Here is a 20,463-nt window from a genome sequence, read left to right on the forward strand (position 1 = left end):
CTATTTTGCCCCATGTACACTTGCTGGGTAAGATCACTTATACTAGAATTAAAAATAGAAATATTCCTGAGAAAGCTAAGTTGGGGGTGGAATTGAAACAGATGTATAGTTTCCTTATTGAGAAGACAGGCAAAGCAATGAAGAGAAGAGAGGGTGAGGGGGTAAAGGGCAGGGATTGGCAAAGGTTGCCAGCTCCTTTCACTTCAATCCAGCAGTACCTGGCTAGCCTGTGTGATAGACTATTTAATTAAAAAAAAGCATCAGAAACTAGCAGTCGCTTGACCATCTTGGTGGTGATAGTATTCTACCTCACTCAGAGGGAGTGCTGGGGAAGTGTCAAAGGAATTCCTACCCACTCCCCAACTCCACCTTTCTCTGGATGACTCTGCCATTTCATCAATGGGAGGAGTGGAGGGTGTGATTAGTGTGAACTTATCCAATCAGATTCAGCTTGGAGAGCCCATCCTAGTGTTCAAACTGCACATCTCTCCTGGTCTTGCTACGTTAATCCCTAGTCACATGGCCTTGGCATAATGGTACATCCTTCCCACAGGATTAAAATGTTCCAGGAATAGCAGCCAGCCTGTGCAAATATAGGAAGGTTGGAGACAGGCCAGTATAGATGGAACATTGATTGTACTGCTAGGGGGAGTAACATAAATTAAGTCTGGACAGATGCCTCTCGAGTTCAATATTCCCTAGATATGAACTATGAATGCTCCTTGAAGGCAGAAACTGTATCTTATACAACTTTGAATTAGCATAGATTCTTCCACATAATGAGTAGTAAGTTTGTATAGGATAGAGGGATGGATGGATGGGTAGATGGATGGAGGGAGGGAGAGATAGATAGATAGATAGATAGATGGATAGATAGATTGATGGAGGATGGATGGATGGATGGATGGGTTGGTGAGTGAATGGGATGAATGCATGGTTTCATATGCATATGGCACTGAGGGATCTGAAAGCATTTAAGACATAATCCTGACCTTCAAGGAGTTATTCTTACCCTCCACCTCCACCTAATGCCTCTCCTAGATCTATTGAGCTTTCTTTGGGACTAAGGAAAACATTTTAGTGGCCATTCATTTTTTAAATTAGCCATCTGACACCTAATTTAAACTAGCTTTAAGTATCAACAGCGGCAAACAACCAGCAGCCTGAGAAATTCACTTGCAGTTGAGTTTATTATAGGGTCAGCCTAACATTTGCTCAAAAGATGGTCGGCCAGGCCCTATTTATGGACACAGGAGGATCCATCTCTACAGGGAGAAGGGATAATATTTTCTTCATTTCCCACTAGCCTGTTTGACTGTCCTACCTTGCATCTTTCAAACTTCTTGAGGGCAGGGATTATATTTCTTTATTTTTTATTTGTATCCCCAGGACTTAGCATGATGCTTGGCACCTAGTAGGTGCTTCGTAAATGTTTATTGACTATTGAATTCCAGTATTATATAATACCTTAGCCTAGTTAAAACACACCTTTAATAAAATGAAATGAAATAACAAAATTAAATCAAATGCACCTGCCTCCTTCAGAATGGAGCATCACTAAATACTGTGAATTTCAGACTATATGACAGGTAGGTGAAAGAGATAATTTTGGGCAGAAGGGATTTTTATTGGGGCTTGCTTCCTACCGTAGCACACAAGCTGCTTGCCTATTCTGTGAATGAGGTCAGCTCTGAGGCTGCGTGATACTACCAAGTTTGACCTGTGGCCATACCCAGAAAGAGTTTTGAATATTTTAAAACAAGAAAAGGAATTCAAGTCACAGAGTGCATTGGCTGCTGATAATCTTATCTGTACAGAGTCTGTTTCTTTTCCCCCTAAGTCCACACTCTACCAGGATACAAAAACTTACAAAGGCCACCAACACCAAGCTGTGGGCTGAGGAATAAATGTCAAGGGAGGGAAAGAGAGAATATCTAAATAATGCTAGAAAGAAATTGGAGAAAGGTCCAGAATAGGTGATTTGATTGGCATAAGGAACTCGCAGAGTAGAAACTCCTTCCACCATCCCAGAGAGGCAACTCATCTGTAACTTATAGGCTTGGGAAGTTTCTTGGGACCCTGAAAAGTTCAATAAGTTGCCCATGGTCATATAACTAGTACGTGTCGGGGGATGAACTTGAACCCAGCCAGGCTTTCCTAACTCCTGAAGGCTGGCCCTCTGTCCATTATGCTATCTTGCCTGTGCTAGAAATAATAACAAAATAATAATATGAACTCTGTGCTTCCTCTGAGGACGTCCCCTCAAAAAACTTCAGATATTCTAGCATTAATCCTCCCTGGAGTACCAAGAAGAGATCATGCAAAAATTTTTTGGAAAAAAGAAGAGGAAGTGATTTGATCGGGTGCCAGGATGTTTAACTCAAACCAAATCAAAGTATGGCAAAATACCAGGCTTCAACCTATAAGTCATCTTTATTTCCAGACCTAATCAAAATAAGTTTCTACAGAAAAGCCATCAAATCTTGTCCCCCTCCCAAACCCCACCTGCAGCTTGCACCTTCAAAATTAATCAAGATAAATAATATTTATTTTTCAGTGCCACATGCCCAACAGCCCCAAGGCCCCTTAATGAAATTAAATAAAGAACATTGTGGAACTAACCAAATAGCTCCATATGTCCAACAAAACAGCCAATAAATCCCCAGAGGCAAAGCTGATACACATACTCTTTATACTCCATGCCCACAATGCAGACTGGGGGGAAACTGATGAAAAACTTACTGAGGTTTAAGTCACACGTGAAAAACTTTGAATTTTCTTCATCACCATTGTCATTATCATCACCGCCATCTTCCTCATTTCTATAATTGTGGTGGGTAATTAATAATAACTGAGGAAACAATTTGAGTTATACAATTTATTAGCAAAAAACGTAATCCCAATGCTGCTATCACCACCATTTTCTTCAGCATCATCAGCCCCACTACAATAATGATGATGATGGTGGTGGTGATATCCAAAGTTCTTTCAGATTTGTAAAGCACTTTATAAATATCTCATTTTACCCACACAATAACCCTGGGCAGGGGGTTGGGGGAATAGAAGCTATGAATATCCCCATTTTACAGAGAAAACTGAGGCAGCCAAAAGTTATGCAACTTGCTGATGGTCAGGACTTCTGACACAGGCCCTTGGTGAAAGACAGAAGGCTTCTGCTCCATTCAACAAACATTTATTAAAAGAAAGATAGCATGGCATAGGAGATAGACAGCAGGTCTCAGAGTCAGGAAGACCTGCATTCAAGTCCTGCCTCTGAAATAGACTGCTGTATGACTCTGAGTAAGTCACTTAACCACTCAGTATCCCCACATTGCTAGGGAGAGTTATCTCATGGATAGTTCCCTCCACCACTGTAATCACGGGTCCAATACTCCCCCTTTGTTGCTGTTCAGTTGTGTCTGACTCATTGTGACCCGATTTGGGGTTCTCTTGGACTGGTTTGTCATTTCCTTCTTTCAGCTCATCTGACAGATGAGGAAACTGAGGCAGAGTTAAGTGATTTGCCCAGGGTCATATAGCTAGTAGGTGTCTGAGGCCAGATTTGAACTCAGGTCTTCCTGACTCCAGGCCTGGCGCTCTATCCACTACACCACCTAGCTACCCTTACTCAACACTTTAAAAACTATCTGACAACACACTAGTCATTGGGGATACTAGGATAGTCCTTACCTTCAACAAGCTTACATTCTACTTGCAGGATGCAACATGTACTCAGATTAATAAAGACAAGGTAATTTGAGGAGAGGAAGAGTATTAAGAACTATCAAAGGGTTTCCTGAAGGATGTGTACCTGAGAGGAACCTTGGAGGAAGACGAGGAATTGGAAGGGAGAAGAAAAGAAGTGAGGACATCACAGGGATAGGGGATGGGCAAGAAGCAAGAGATGGAATGTTAAGTTAGCCCAGTTTGGCAGGAATGTGTAAAGGAAGATGAGGAAAATAAGATTGTGGAGATCCTTGAGTGACACCCTAAGAAGTTTATCTTTTATCATAGAGGCAACAGGGAACCACTGAACATTTTTGAGTATGGGAATGACAGAGTCAGAGATGTGCCTTAGGAGGATTATTGTGGCAGCTTTGTGGAGGATGGTCTGAAGAAGTAGAAGAAAACGGAAGCAAAACTTTGGAGCAAAAACTCCGAAAAACCTCCAAATCCTATAAGCACTGTTCCTTTGAATCCTGTGCTGTGCCAGATCTGGGTGGTTCTTGTCCCTTCCAGCTGCCGATGACCAGCAACACCGTCACTGACAGCATCATCCTCATCATCAGCTGACAGGTGACTACTGCATGTATTGTTCTATACAACAAGGAGACACAAGGAGGATCTTTCCAAGTTACAATGCTGCATTTACAAAATGAACTTAAGAAATGAGGCAATTATCTAGATAATTTATAGTCTCAAGTCATGAAAGCCTGTCTGGACATTTCAGGTGAAAGCAGTCTTTTTTTTTTGGTCTGAATACTCAAGAGATTTGCCTCACTCCTCTCCATAATGCTTCTCATTTTTTTAGTGCTTTTTTAAAGTCTAAAAGGACTTTCGTATTCATTATCCAATTTTTACCTATGCAAATCTGACCATCATCTTTAGAGAAGCAAAATGAAATAAGAGAAAAATTGAGATGATTCATTTCCATCTCCCAAACCCCACTATATAGACTCCCAAATATATGTGTGTGTGTGTGTGTGTGTGTGTGTGTGTGTGTGTGTATACATATACACATATAGACATAGATGCACACACATATGTATACATAAAGTGATCTTAAATTTATTACCAGAGGCAGCTAGATGGCACAGTGGATGGAGCACTGGACCTGGAGTCAGGAAGACTCATCTTCCTTAGTTCAAATCCAATCTCAGACACTTACTAGCAGTGGGACCCTGGGCAAGTCACTTAGACTTGTTTGCCAGACTTTCCTCATCTATAAAATGAACTAGAGAAAGAACTGGCAAATTCCAGCATCTTTGCCAAAAAACAAAGAAACAAACAAAAAACCCAGATGGATTCATAAAGAGTCAATCTCAACTGAAAAAAAGACTAAACAACCACAAAACTGTATTACTAACCAACTGTCTATGTTAATAGACCTTGTTAATAGAATTACCTGAATCCACTTCCATTTCATTTTGTTTGCGCGGCTACCGTCCTCATCTTATATTGCTGCGGTGCTTTAGAGACCACTGGATTTGAAGTCAGAAATAAACATTTTTATGGAGCGTCTGCTATATGCAAAGCAATAATTATTATTATTAATATTAATAGCTAGCATTTATATGGTGCTTTAAGATTTGCAAAGCACTTTACAAGTACTATCTTACTTAGTCTTCATGACAATCTTGAGAAGTAGGCAGAGACATACTGGAGCCAGCTCAAACCAGTCCAATGAGAGTCAAAGCCCATTGTTAAATTTTCAGCATGCACATTTACCTCTCAGATATTGGCAAAAACTACAAATCAGAGTTTATTTTGTGGTTTTGTTTATTGTCTGGACTTTTAAAAGTGTTAGAGAAAATGTTAAGAATTCAGATTAAACTTCAAAATGTTATGATTACCTATTTTTCTGGAGAGCTAGTTAAATACAAATACTTATTTTAAATGTTAAATATAGCCTCTGAGGTGGATGCTATTATCACTCCCATTTTTTACAGATGAGGAAACTGAGACAAACAGATATTAAGTGGTTACCTAGTTTATACAACTATCAAGTATCTGAAGCTGGATTTGAACTCAGACCTTCTTGACTCTCTGCGTCCAGCATTTTGTTCAGTGGGCCACCTATCTTCCTCTGCTTTACCATTATGCTAAATGATGAAGATACAAAAATGAAAAATAACATAGTCTTTCCCCCCCCCCTCCATGGCAAATAATTCAATATGGATGTTATGGCATGTTAAGATACACATAAGGAATTATTAACCAAGGTAGAATGTGGAAAAGGCAAAATACTGTAAGAAAACATGGGAAGAGAGACATTTAGTCTGTAAAATCATGGCAAAGTCCTTCTTAGGCTCAGTTTACTTATCTGTAAAATGAGGATAGCAACATCAACAAAATTTAATAATTGTGTGACTTTATATGAGATCATAGATTGAGAACCAGCATTGAGCTTAGAAAGTTATTGTAAGGATCAAATAAGAGAATTTATTTTAAATGCTTTCTAAATTGTATGACAGCACATAAATGCCAACTGTGACTATTATTATTATAATTATTGTGACACAGTGTGGAATAGTGGATAGGGAGCTAGATGACATCAGAAAGACTCAGGTTTGCCGGGTTTCTGACACAGAACTGCTTGGCCTTGGGAAAGTCATTTAACCTCTTGTTTACCCATAGCAATTTTCTAAAACTGTAAATGGCAGAGTATGTGTTTATCTGCACTGGGAGAGGAATCACTGGAAGTTTTCCGTAATCAGATATCCAGCAAAAAGCAACAACAGAAATTGTCGCTGCTGAGTAGAAAAGCTATGGTAGTTACTTAATCTAGGTCCAGATTATGTTAGATGGAAAAGGGGGTAGGGGGTGGGAGGAAGGATTGAACCTAAACCATTTTTATGGATTGTCATTGAATTTTTAAAAGTTTTTATTCATTTTATTTTATTTTTACTTTTAGCTCAATCTCACGCATTTTTTTCAGGGTATCCATGGATTTGTTAATATCTTTTAGCTTCTGTGCTAAAAGCCATAGATTCTTGTAAGGTTTCCATTAAGAGATCTAATTTCCCTCCTTATGCCTTCCTTCACTTCATTTATTAGGGCATTTTAACATCTCTGGTGGTTCTTGTGGTCATTCCATGCTCTTTTCTGGGGTTAAAGTAGTAATTAATACAGAAATAGTCTCATCTGGAGATTTTGTTTATTCCCTAGTATTTTTTATTCAGGTTGGCACAGTAGAATATGGGAAACTTTGAACTAGCAAAAATCATGCCTCCATTAAACTTCATCAGCTACTATTTTACCACTGTGAATACTCAAGCACTGGATAAAGACCTGGCCTCAGGGTCAGGAAGATCCATTTTCAAGTCCTGTCTCTGACACATACTGGTTATGTGACCCTTTGCAAGTCACTTAACCTCTGATCTAAGTGCTATGCTGTTCAGTCACATCCAACTCTTCATGACCTCATTTGGGGTTTTCTTGGCAAAGACATTGGAGTGGTTTGCCAGTTTCTTTTTTTGGCCCATTTTCCAGAAAAGGAAACCGAGGTAAGCAGGAAAAGTGACTTGCTCAGGGTCACAGATTTGAACTCAGGAAGATGGATTTTCCTGACTCTAGGCCCAGCACTCTATCCGCTGTGCCACCTAGTGGTCCAGGAGAGATAAATGCTATATAAGAGTTGAGAAAAGCGGCATTAGTTTTCAGAGGAGACTTTATGCAGGAGATGAAACTTAGCTCAAATGATGTCTACCTGCGACTCGCAATTTTTTTAAACACTTCTTTTTAATTTTTTCAAAACAAACATAATTAAAAGCAAATTTAATTAATTCAATTACTTAAAACATAATTTTATGTCATTTTTTCTTAACTTTGATTTTTATCCACCATGCATTTAACAATTTGTGCTGATATACAATTCACTTGTATTGCTTAAGTTATTGAATGTTCGGTTTCTATTTTAACAAATAAGAGTGATGATAGTAATAATAGCTAAAAGGTACATATCACTTACTATGAGAGCCAGGCACTGTGCTAAGCATTTTACAATGATTAGTTATTTGGATTCTCCGACAACTTCAGGAGGACCCCACGTGCAATTATTATCTACGTTTTATAGATGAGGAAACTGAGACAATAGAAGCAAGTTACCTGCCCAGGGTCACAAATGCTGGATTTGAAGTCATGTCTTCCTTACTCTAGGCCTAGTACTCTACTATACCACCATATTAGATAAATTACCTTAATTTGCCTAATAAAGCTGACATTTGTATAGAATTTTAAAATTTACAAAGCCCTTCACATTATTATCTCAGTGGATACAACAATCCCGTAGGGTATAGATATGTATGTATATATGTATATATATGTATATGTATATATATATGTATATGATTATACATATATATATATATATGATTTATTTTAAATGCTTTCTAAATTGTAAGGCACCACATAAATGCCAACTGTGACTATTACTATTATAATTATTGAAACACAGTGTGGAATAGTGGATAGGGAGCTAGATGACATCAGGAAGACTCAGGTTTGCCAGGTTTCTGACACAGAACTGCTTGACCTTGGGAAAGTCATTTAACCTCTTATTTACCCATAGTAATTTTCTAAAACTGTAAATGGCAGAGTATGTGTTTATCTGCACTGGGAGAGGAATCACTGGAAGTTTTCCGTAATCAGATATCCAGCAAAAAGCAACAACAGAAATTATCACTGCTGAGTAGAAAAGCTGCGGTAGTTACTTAATCTTTCCCGTTTCTCACATCACCATAGTATTCCATGTATCCCTCCTCCCTATCCACCTCCCTAAGAGCCATCCAATATGACAGATAGTAGTTTTTAACAGGGAAGAAATTCAGTACAACTGATCAATCCATTAAGAATATCTGAGCACCATGGTTCATTCTGTTGGTTATAATTCTTCTTTACAACATGACTAATGTGAAAATATGTTTAATATGAATGTATATGTAGAGCCCATATCAGATTGCATGCCATCTTGGGGAGGAGGGTGGAGAAGAAGGAGGAGAAAATTTAAAACTCAAAAGCTTGTGGAACTGAATGTTGTAAACTAGAAATAAATAAAGAAAATACAGCAATGGAAAAAAATGTCTGAGAACGTGTGTAATATGCCACACCTGTGGACCTCCCACATCCACAAAAGGATAGATTGGGGGTATCTTCTCATATCTCTTCATCTGAATCCCACTTGATCTTTATAAATTTTGTTATGTTTATTTTAAATTTTTTTGGTGTGACATTCTTTCTCTTTACATTATTGTGGTTATCGTGCAAGTTATCTTCTTCAGTCTGCATCATTTCATATAGATCTTTCCATGCTTCTCTGCATTCATCATGCACATCACTTCTTATAGCACAGTGGTATTCCATTATATTCATATACACTGTGGGTATTATTGTTCCCATCTTACAGATGGGGAAATTGGAACTCAGAGAGGTGAAACTGATTTACTCCTGGTAGCAAATTCACTAAATTTTGGAGGTAAGATTCAGATCTCTCCTGACTCCCAATACTACCCTTTTCCCATTACACCAACCTTTCAAACTTAACATTTTACAATCATTGAAACACGCAAATTAAATAATAGTGAAGTGCTTCTCCCTTACATTCTCAGATAATAGGTGGGTACTATGTTATGGGGTTTTTTTTCAGTGAATTCAAGCTATCTTTCTACATTTTATTAAATTAAAAATCCTATTTTAAGGGGCAATTTCAGTCGTATTTTTATCTTCAATGCCTTGCCTGAAATTGCTCCTTAAAATAGGATGTTTTTAACTGAATAAAATATAGAAAGATAGATTGAATTCACTCAAAAATATCTCAGTGGGCTAGACAGAGCACTGTGGTGGATCTAATAATATAAAATTTAATAGAGATAAAAGTAAAGTGTTACATTTGGGTTGAAAAGATCAGCTTATAGAACAGATATCACTTATAGGATAGGAGAGGCATGGTTAGACAGCCTGTGGTCTGAAAAAAGCTATGAGGGTTTAATTAGCTATACTTGATGAAAAAATAAGTTGAAACAATTAGTAACTTCAGTAAAGTGGCAGTATTTAATTATTCTTGTTTCTACTTATTTCACTCTGCATCAGTTCGTATAAGTCTTTCCATGTCTTTTTTAAATCATCCGTTTCTTTGTTTTTTAATAGCACAATAATACTCCATCGGATTCATATACCGCAACTTATTCAGCCATTCCTCGGTAGATGGATCTCCCCTTAGTTTCCAGGCTTTTGCTACCACAAACAGAGCTGCTATAAACATTGTACATAAAGGACCTCCTGCCTCCTACTCCCCGCAGAGGGCTCCTCTACAGGCTATTGACAGTCTATCGCAGCTACTAAACCTAATTGGAACTATTAAATCTAATTTGCCGCAGCAGGCATGTAATACCTATACTCAGACCCAGTCGTGTGTACCCTAAGAGGTAATAACACCTGTACACAAGAGAAGGACTATTTGACATGCTCCTGTAATTCCACTCATGTTTGGGTTTTCCTTGGAAGATTATTCCATGTCTGCCACTAAAGTCTGATAGCAAGCCATAAAAGCCTTTTTCAAAATCTTACACATGATCTATCACCTTTGGCTTCTATTAACCACAACTACCATGTAATGTCAACTGGTAAATCCATTCCTATGAGCTATCTTCCTGGGCCAAAGAACCAGTGGAACAGCCAATAGACTTACAGCAACTCCTACCAATGTCTCCTAGTCTCATTCGCCCTCAGTGGGACTAATACTAGATTTCACTATTAACTTGGCTACATCCTAGTAGGTATGATGTCACCATGGTGATGATAAACACCTTGACCAAGATGGCTCACTTTCTCTCTTTCAACAATTCATTTCAAAAAATATTCATTAAATGTGTTAGAATTTTTGCCATAAGAGAAACCAACTTGTCTGTTTCTGAAAGAAATTTTTAGTTTCCATGGCCTTCCCTGTCTCGTCATCTCCAACCGACACCACCAGTTCATCTTACATCTCTGGAGTGCTCTATCTATAGCATTTTCGGTAAAGATTCACTTTGTCGTGGTTGTTGCACCCAGTATAGAAAGCAGACATAGTCCATGAATTGACCCCCTAAAACACCGTTGCTGATGCTCCTATTATCAGAATGATTGGACTACTCTTTTGCCCAGCACAGAATTCTTGATACAATGTCCCAGTCCACTCATCAACCATAAACATGACCCTCCGTACAACTTGTGTTTTTTCTCCTGCATTCAATGTACACACTGTAAGCCCTGAAGTTAATGACTGCATTGTTCTGGATGGCTTACACACCATGAGGAGTCAAAGTGACAAAAATCAGTAGGCCAACTGCCATTGAATTCCTAGGGAGCCCTTGAGTATAGAACACCAGAGTTGGCTATACGTCTGCAAACTCTCAACTAGTAGGCCTTCCTAGAAGCTGGCTAAATAGAGGACAGGTACTTTCTGTCAGTGAGAAAGCTGCTTCACTACCAAGTGAAGGGAACTGCCCTGCTCAATCTGTATTTATCCTGTGTTTACATGAGTCTTTGCTAAGACTGGCTCATTGTGATCCCAAGAAGAGCTCTTTAGGCAAGATATTTTCAGTTTCCTGAGGTGCCTAGATTCTTTCTAGTGCCTAATGGACAGGAAGGGGCATGTTTCCTAGGAAAGGATGTGGAAGCCAGTGCACAAGCCCTGGTAGAGTACTTCTGCCAATACCATACTAGAGCCATGGCCTCGAGGTCTGATGAGATATTCCCCTGAGAGAGATGTAGCTTGAGTAAGATCAAGTGTTAATTTCCTGACACTCCTTTCCCAATCCCCCTTAATGCTAGTACCTTCCCTCTGAGATTATCCCCAATTTATCCTGTATATCTTATTTGTATATATTTGTTTGCTTGTTGTCTCCTCCATTAGACTGTGACCTCCTAGAAAGCAACAACTATTTTTGCCTTGCTTCGTATTCCCGGCACTTAGCATGGTGCTTGGCACATAGTAGGTGTTTAATAAATACTAGTTGACTTAGCTGGACTGGACTGTACTAGACTGCCTGTATTCTAACTTTCTTGTCTTGGCAGAATTACTCAGCACTGAACTCTCTGATCAGCAAATAATTCACTTACTCATCTGAGTCCCTGGGAACTCAGTGCCCTGAAACTGTTCCAACAATTGACTCAGCCAAATTTTTCAATTATGCCTCTTCTCCTCTTGACTCAGACCTCACCTTCCTTGTTCCAGGGGTTCCTTTTCTTCTTAGCCAGGGTTTACTCTGACTGGAATGTCCCAACCTTTCCTCAGGCAGAGCAATACAGCATTTTCTATTATTAGTGGATGACTCGTGGTAGACTAGAAGCTGCAGTGGAGTGATGGGAAGACACACAAAGATAAATAAGGCAGTCCCTTGCTTCAAGAGGCTAATAGTCTGTTAGTGCTGATAAAGAATTCACCCAAATAAATATAGATAGAATATTATACATGAATAAGAGGAGGACCCAGTCCTATGAGCTCAGATAAGGGAGAGATTCTTTCTCGTCAAAGAAGGGGCTTTATGGAAGAAGTGGCATTTGATCTGGCCTTGAAATATGTAATAGGTTGTTGACAAATGGAGATATTGGAGACATGTTGTTAACTTCATTTTAAAGAGAGGAAATAAGACAGAGAGAGATTAATCCCTTACCTGCCAAAGTATGTTTTAACATTGGCTTTATTTATGCAATAAAATCAATAAGTAATTTTTAAAATCACCTCCAAATGAAGAAATGTGGGCACAACAAAAATGGGTTGGATTAGAGGCAAATGACTTAGGTTCAAATCCTGGCTCATCTGTTTACTACCCATGTGACCTTGAGCTCTTCACTTAACCAATTTGGGCCTCAGTTCCTCATCCGTAAAATAAAAGGCTTGGATTACATACTCTTTAAGGTACCTTTTAGTTCTAAAGCTATGATGTTATGACAAACAACATAAATAGAAATGAATGAAGACATTTCCTCTTCTCTAAGACCCCAAGAATGAGACTACACCATACCTCAATATCTTTCTCAGATAACTGGGAGATGAAACAGAGGAATGAGCACCAAAGAAAGTTATGGAGTTTGAATTCCTGAAGACTTCTAGGTAGAGAACACACAACCTCTGGACCTAGGTAGTTTAGACATTCATAGGCTCATAACTTCAGAGCTAGAGTCTAAAGTCATCTTGAACTGAGTCATTGAAAAGATAGATAGCTACAGAAGGAGTTAGCTTCAAAGAAACCTTGAAAAGAGTTGTACGAATGGATGAAGAGTGAAGTGAGAATAGAAGCAGGACAACAATTTATACTATGAAAACAATATTGTAAAATTGAACAACTTTGAGAGCTAATGAACTTTGAAATTCTGATCAATGCAAGGACCAACCATGATTCCAGAGGACCAATGATAACGAATGCTCCCTCATTCCCAAGAGAGAAGTAATGGACTAAATATGCAAAATGAGACACACATTTTTGGACATAGCCAGTATAAGAATTTGTTACAAATTGATATGAAAAAAGGAAAAATTTGTACCAAATTCCGACATTGGCCATGCCCCAAGAAAATTTTAATTTAAAATAAGAATAAAATTAATAGGAGTATAAGTGAGTGGATAAAGTGCTGAGCCCAGAGTTAGGAAGACTTGAATTCAAATCTAGGGTCAACTCTACAACCCTGAGCAAGTCCCATAACCTCTGTTTCCCTCAGTTTCTTCCACTATAAAATGAGGATGATAATGGTACCTATTTCCCAGGGTGGTTGTGAGTATCAAATGACATAAAATTTGTAAAGAGTAGTTATCACAATCCTTAGCACACAGTTAAGTGCTAAATAAATGTTTATTCCCTTCCCCAAACAATACCATAGCAGAATGGAAAAGAGTATTGCCTGAGGAGTCAAGAATACTGAGTTCTAGTCTCAGCTCTTTGTGATGCCCCCCCTTCATTTTATAAGTGAGGAAACTGAAATCCAGAGAAGACAAAAGGCTTACCAAATGTCACATAGTAAATAACAGAGGCAGAACTTGAATTTGGGTTTCCAGGATCTAAATCCTATATTTTTTCCCATGCACCACCTGGATTTCCTCTTTGCCTGCTTAAAGGGTGGAGATGATTGAATCAAGTGATATCTCCAGGTCCTTTACAAAGGTGTTTACAATTTTATGAATTCACCACCAGTATTTGATGTATTTGTTGATATATCACCACCAGATATTGAAGTATTGGAACTGGTCTCCATGACGCTATATACTGAAAGACAGTCAACCCAGACCTTCATAACTTCATAAATGCCTGATCTGCCCATCACATCAGGCATTTTAGGCATTGAAGAATACCTACACCTATTATCTTATTGGATCCTGAAAGATTAGTCTCAGGATGCTGTGCAGCACATGATAGGAATAGGAGAAGTAAATATAATGAAAGGGTCAGGTATGGAAAGATGGAAAAAGTACTGGCCAGGGAGTCAAGGACCCTGATTTCTAGTTCCCTTTATGCCACTAATTCCCTGTGAGTCATTTTGACTCTCTTGATCTCAATTACCTCATCTCTCAAATGAATTCAATCCTATCAACATTTATTAAGCACCTTTGTTGTTGTTAATGTTTTTGTTGTTCAGTCAGGTCCAACTTTTTGTGACTCCATTTGGGGTGTTCTTGGCAGAGATACTAGAGTGTTCTGCTAATGCCTTCTCCAGCTCATTTTACAGATGAGAAAATGTAGGCAAACAAGGTTAAGTGACTTGACCAGGGTGACACAGCTAGTAAGTGTCTGAGGCCAGATTTGAACTCAGGAAAATTAGTCTTCTGGACTCTAGGCCCAGTGCTCTATCCACTGAGCCACCCATCTGCCTTATTAAACATTTACCATGTACCAAGTACTGAACTAAAGCCTGGGGATACAAATAAGAAAAAAAAGAGATCGTCATTGCCTCCAAGGAACTTACAGTCTAATGAGGGAAGATAATACATAACAGAAAGCTGAAAGGGAGTGAGAGGAGGCCACAGGGCGGTACCGTGCTCAAGGGAGTCCAAATAAAGGGCATAAACTAGATCAGAGGTGTCTCCAATCACACCTCTGGCTGCTCTCTAGAGCTGCCCAACCAGATAAAAATGTATTTGAGAAATAATTAACAAAATAAATAAAAATACCATAAAACATTGTTCTTATTAATGAGTCATGTCCGATTCTTCATGACCCCATTTGGGGTTTTCCTGACAAAGATACTAGAGAGGTTTGTCACTTCCTTCTCCAGTTTCTTTTACAGATGAGGAAACTGAGGCAAACAGGGTTAAGTGACTTGGCCAGGGTCATACAACTAGTGTCCAAGGCTGGATTTGAACTCAGAAAGATGAGTCTTCCTGATTCCAAGCCCAGTGCTCTGTCTACCACACCACCTACCTGCCCACATGCAATAAAAGACAGATAATATTAAATTTTATAGCTCAATCAATGTGTAGACCTCAAAGAGACTCATGTATAGCTTAGTGCCACCACTCCTCCTCCCCTTTCTATTTGAGCTTGACACCCCTGGGCTCAATCACCTCTAACATCTCTTCTAACTTTATGTTCATCCTCAAAAACAACTATTCAGGCTTTGCCAGTCCACAATTTGGTTTTCTTATAACCATCCTGTTTACTCCTCTGGGTGTGATCTATCTATAAGCAAATAAAACCAGTACTTTCCCCCCCTTGCCCAGAAAAAAAAAGCATCTCTTGCCAAATGGATGAATGGGTATGATTATTATAATGTCTACTTCAATCAAAGGCTAGGTTGCTTGTTTTGTACCTGTTTAAACAAGATTTTTAAAAATTTACTCATGTGTATTTACACTGACTATGGGTTCTAAGAGACAAAGAGAGAAAGCAAGGCCACTCTGGGTGCTGAAATAAAGCAACACAGTAAATTTACCTTATATTTCCTTAAACAAACGTAGGCAGATTGTAGGAGAAACATAGAGCTAAAAACTCACAAGTCAAATACAAAACTAATTCTTGCGGATTGAATTCGCTTGTTTCATTTATGCGAGGCATTGGCAGCTGCTTGATAGCACCATGTCATTGTACAGAGTAAGGATCATTCCTAATAGAGGATCAATCTTTCCAAGGGTGTGCTGGAACCAGATGAAACCGAATCAAAGAGCCAATTGTTAAATTTTCAATGTGAGCATTTGTACAGGAAACTTAGCAAATTCTATAAATCTGGGCTTTATTTATTGTTTTATTGATTTTCTAGACTTAAGAAAGTGATGGTCAAAATGGCAATAACTCAGATTAAGCATAAAAGTGTGTCCAGCATGCCTTCTTAGACCCCTGAGTTCTTCCCTAAATTCTCACCAATAGTCAGACTCCCCCAGAGGGTTATAGGAAAGGATATGCTGGTAGATGTTTAACAACTGGCAGTCAGATAAAGAAACACACTTTAAAGTTTAATTTGCCAAATTAACATTTTCTCCATCATATTTTTATATCTAGACAATCAACAAAACAATAAGCCAGGTCCTGGTTTGTAGCTTTCGCCTTTTTCTGAGGTGTAAATGTTCATACTGAAAATGTAAAAATCTGCTTATGAAAGCCAACTTGAGCTGCCTCCATGACCCATCTCAGGAGCAGATCTGAAAGAAACAAAATCTGACCTCTCAAGGGTGTAGACGTGGCAGAAAGTATCTAGGAAGGAGGAAACCAAAACCTCTTGTTTTCTGTCAGTTCTATCAGCTACAGAAGAAAGAAATTGTAAACTGCTTTTTGAAACCAGACATTGTTTGGCAAAGTCACACCCTCTAAACAACCAATTAATCAGGCATTTATTAGATACCTACTATTTGCCAGACATTGTGCTAGATGTCAGACCTACAAAGAAAAAAAATGAAACCCTCCCTGCCCTCGAGGACCTCACATTGTACCAGGCAATCCATACCACTGGGTGGATATAACACACATACATTCACCATTAAATATAGAATATATAAATAATATAAAAAATAATATAAATATATATATAAATAAGTTTAAAAATCATTTTGAGGAGGAGAAGCACTAACAATTGGGGTAATCAGGAAATGCCTTATGTAGTTGGTGGCATCTGAGTTTAGTTTTTAAGTAGAAGGATGCAAAAGAAATAGATGATGCAGGCTCTGCTATAACGACATTAAGGAGATAACATTCGTAAAGTCCACAGCACAGTGCCAGGCATATAGTAGGCCCTATATAAAAGCTAGCTATCATCATCAGCATCACCATCATCATTTTCCAGGCACTTAACTGATAGGTGATACCTCAGATCTATACTGTCAGAGAAAGATTTCAAATGAGACCCTGATCCCTGGATTCAGACCCAAAGGAATCATGGATTCGCCCCATGTAGATGAAAGGGAAATGGGTTCACAATACAATGGTTGACTAATACTATATTATTAATTTGCATAGTGTTACAAATGTTCCTGTTACAGAGCCCCAAAATTCTTTCAAGGATGACTCACTCGGCATGAGCAGTGGCAAGTGGCTGAATCAGATCACCAGCCTGAGGCTATGCTTGATGACGATACAATACAATACAATAAACATTTATTAAATGCCTACTATGTGCCAGAAGGGCAGCTAGGTGGTACAGTGGGAAGGGTGCCAGGCCCGGAGTCAAGAAGACTCATCTTTCTGAGTTCAAGCCTGGCTTCAGGCACTTACTAGGTTTGTGACTTTGGACAAGTCACTTCATTCTGCCTCAATTACCTCATGTGCAAAATGAACTAGAGAAGGGAATAGCAAACCACTTCTGTATCTTTGCCAAGAAAACCAACCCATTAATGGGGTCACAAAGAGTCAGAGGTGCCTGAATGACTGAATTGACTAAACAACAACTATGTGCCAGGCACTGTGCTAAGTGAAGGGGATACAAATAAGACAAAGAAAGACACTCCCTGCCCTCAAGGAGCTCACTGTCTAATGGAAGACAACACACAAAGGAGGCTGGAAAGAGAGAGAAGACAGGGTGGCCAACCAAGGACCCTGTGCAAGGCATCTTGTTCCATGGAGTTGAAACTAGGCAGGGCTTGGGGGAGGTGTTTGGGGGTGGAGGTGGGGACTGTGTCAGCTGATAGTAACCTCCAGAAACAGAATAAAGCTCAAAGGTGGCTAGGTGGCACAGTGGATAGAGTGTTAAGCCTAGAATCAGGCAGATCTGAGTTCAAATCCAGCCTCAGATACTTATTAGCTGCATGACTGTGGCCAAGCCACTTAATCTCTGCTTGCCTCGGTTTTCCCTACTATAAAATGAGGGTAGTAATGCCCCTACCTCCCACAGTGGTTGTTAGGATCAAAAGAGATGATATTTGTGAGGCGCTTGGTACAGTGCTATAGTACTACACATATTAGGCATTTAATAAGTACTTTTGTTCCCTTCTTGCCCTCCTCCTGATTCTCTTTCTCCACCAGCACCTTGTCCCTGACACTGTTACGTACAGGGAGGCATGCCCTCTACCAAATGCATTGAATCGATTGTCTCTTTTTGAGGAGCGGAGGAGAGAAGGGGAATGGTATGCAATGAATTATTAAGACCTACCCCACAGATGCTAGTCCCCACCAGGTTACCTGGAAGCTGGGTTCCCAATATTCCACTAGACAAAGCTGTGGTTGACACTAACACCCCTCCCCACCCCCAGGTAGAACAGGAAAGCTTAACTATTGGCTAAGAGCAAACTATTGAAGCTTAGTGTAGTAGGGGGTTGGAGAAGTAGAGTTTGATGGCTGACATTTACAGAGTGCTTTGAGGTTTATACATCACTTTACCTACATTATCTCACTTGATTCTCCCAACACTTCTACAAAGGTTGTAGTATAAATAGGTACTCAGTATTATTATCCCTAAGTTACAGATGAGGAAACTGAGGTTCAAAAACAATTTGTGTGATTTGATAGGGTTGCCAGGGAGATTGGATCTCTCTGTCTCCGTGTTGCTGTTCAGTTGTTTCAGTCATATCCAACTCTTTGTGACTTCATTTGGGGTTGGTTTTCTTGGCAACGATGCTGCAGTGCTTTGCCATTTCCCTCTCCAGCTCATCTTAAAGATGAAGAAATTGAAGCAAACAGGGTTAAGTGACTTGCCCATGGCCCCATAAGTGTCTGATGTAAGATTTGAACTCAGGAAGATGAGTCTTCCTTACTCAAGGCCCGGCACTGTATTCACTTGTCTCTATTCACCAGCCACCTAGCTGCTGTATCCAGGTCACAGGCAAATTTCACTTTTGGATCCCCATTTTAGTTCTGACCGGCTTAGTTTCCAGTCTGGGTCAGTTTACCCCCATCAGTTGGCCTATACCCCCCTCACCACCATATTGGTGTTTCATTTAGTGTGAATGGCCAATTAGATGTCACACAGAACTTTCAAACCCAAGCAATCTAGCCATCTCGGCCTCCTCTAGTAGCAGAATCACAGCAGTATGCCGCCACTCCCCTTGCAGTCAAAGAGGTTAAAAAGACTTTTGCCCATGATCACACAGCTAGGAAGTATCAGGGATGGAATTTGAACTCAGGTGCCTTCCAATGCTAGATTACACACTCCCTCTATGCTGTACCACTCTCCATTTGGAATCGGAGGACTTACATTTCAGTTCTTTCTGTGTTCCTAATTATCCATGTTCCCTTGGGCAAGACACTTCATAGGTGAAAGGACTTTCCTTCTCTTCCTCCCCCTTCAGTGATCTTACAAATCTATGATCCTAACAGCCCTACCGTACAGTAAAACAAAGCCTGGACTTCAGTGAACATCCTAAAGACTAGATCATGATGCAATAAACCTGCATCAGCAGGGAGTTAAACAACCAAAAAACTCAAATAACTGGTTTGTTTTTGTTTTTTTGGCTGAGAATTGATGCTCAAGATGGTCACCCATCAGAGAATCCATTTTTGTTCAGTTCAGTGCCAACCCTTCTTAATTCTGGTACCTTCCCTCTGTTAAACACTTCCTCATTACCCTGTATGTCATTTATCTGTACCTACTTGTCTGCTTGTTGTCTCACCCATTAGACTGTGAGTTCACTGAGGGCTGGTACTATTCTTTTCCTCCTTTGTATCCTGGGAGCTTAGCACAATGCCTGGCACATAATAGGCACTTAATAAATGTTTATTGGTTGATTGATAGCAGTTTTAGAGCTATTTAGATTTTTTTCCTCTTTCTAATTCTTTAAAAGTCGACAATTCTCATCTAACTGAAATAATTGGTGACATTTAGGTGGCATAATGGATGGAACACTGGGCAGAGAGTAAGGAAGACCTGAGTTCAAATCTAGCCTCAGACACTTACTAGCTGTGTGATCCTTACTTAACCTCTGTCTGCCCTAGCTTCCTCACCTGTAAAAGGAGGATAGTGATAGCACCTACTTCACAGTGTTGTTGTGAGATTCAGATGAGATAATATTTGTGAAGCACCTTACAAACCTAAAGCACTATATAAAAGCTAGCTTACATGTCCACCTTCCCCCAACTCTCATCTGTGGCTTCAAGAAGTTGTAGTATGCATAGAGGCCACACCCCAGTGTGTTGGCAATCAAAATGGGCTCTTAGCACTTAGTTCAACCAAGTTAGTTTAAGCCAAACCTTGAAAAGTTTGGCCTTTATTTCCTTGATTAAATTAGGAGTCCTTGATGACCTCCTTACCTCAAGGGAAAGCCTAGTTTACACGGGTTTGAGTGGCATGTTTGGGGCATCAGAGGCTTTTAGAACACGTGGGTTTAAGTCGCATCTTTATGACCATTTTAGCTCA

The sequence above is a fragment of the Trichosurus vulpecula genome, chromosome 1 (genome assembly GCF_011100635.1).
Source record: "Trichosurus vulpecula isolate mTriVul1 chromosome 1, mTriVul1.pri, whole genome shotgun sequence".
Taxonomy (NCBI): Eukaryota; Metazoa; Chordata; class Mammalia; order Diprotodontia; family Phalangeridae; genus Trichosurus; species Trichosurus vulpecula.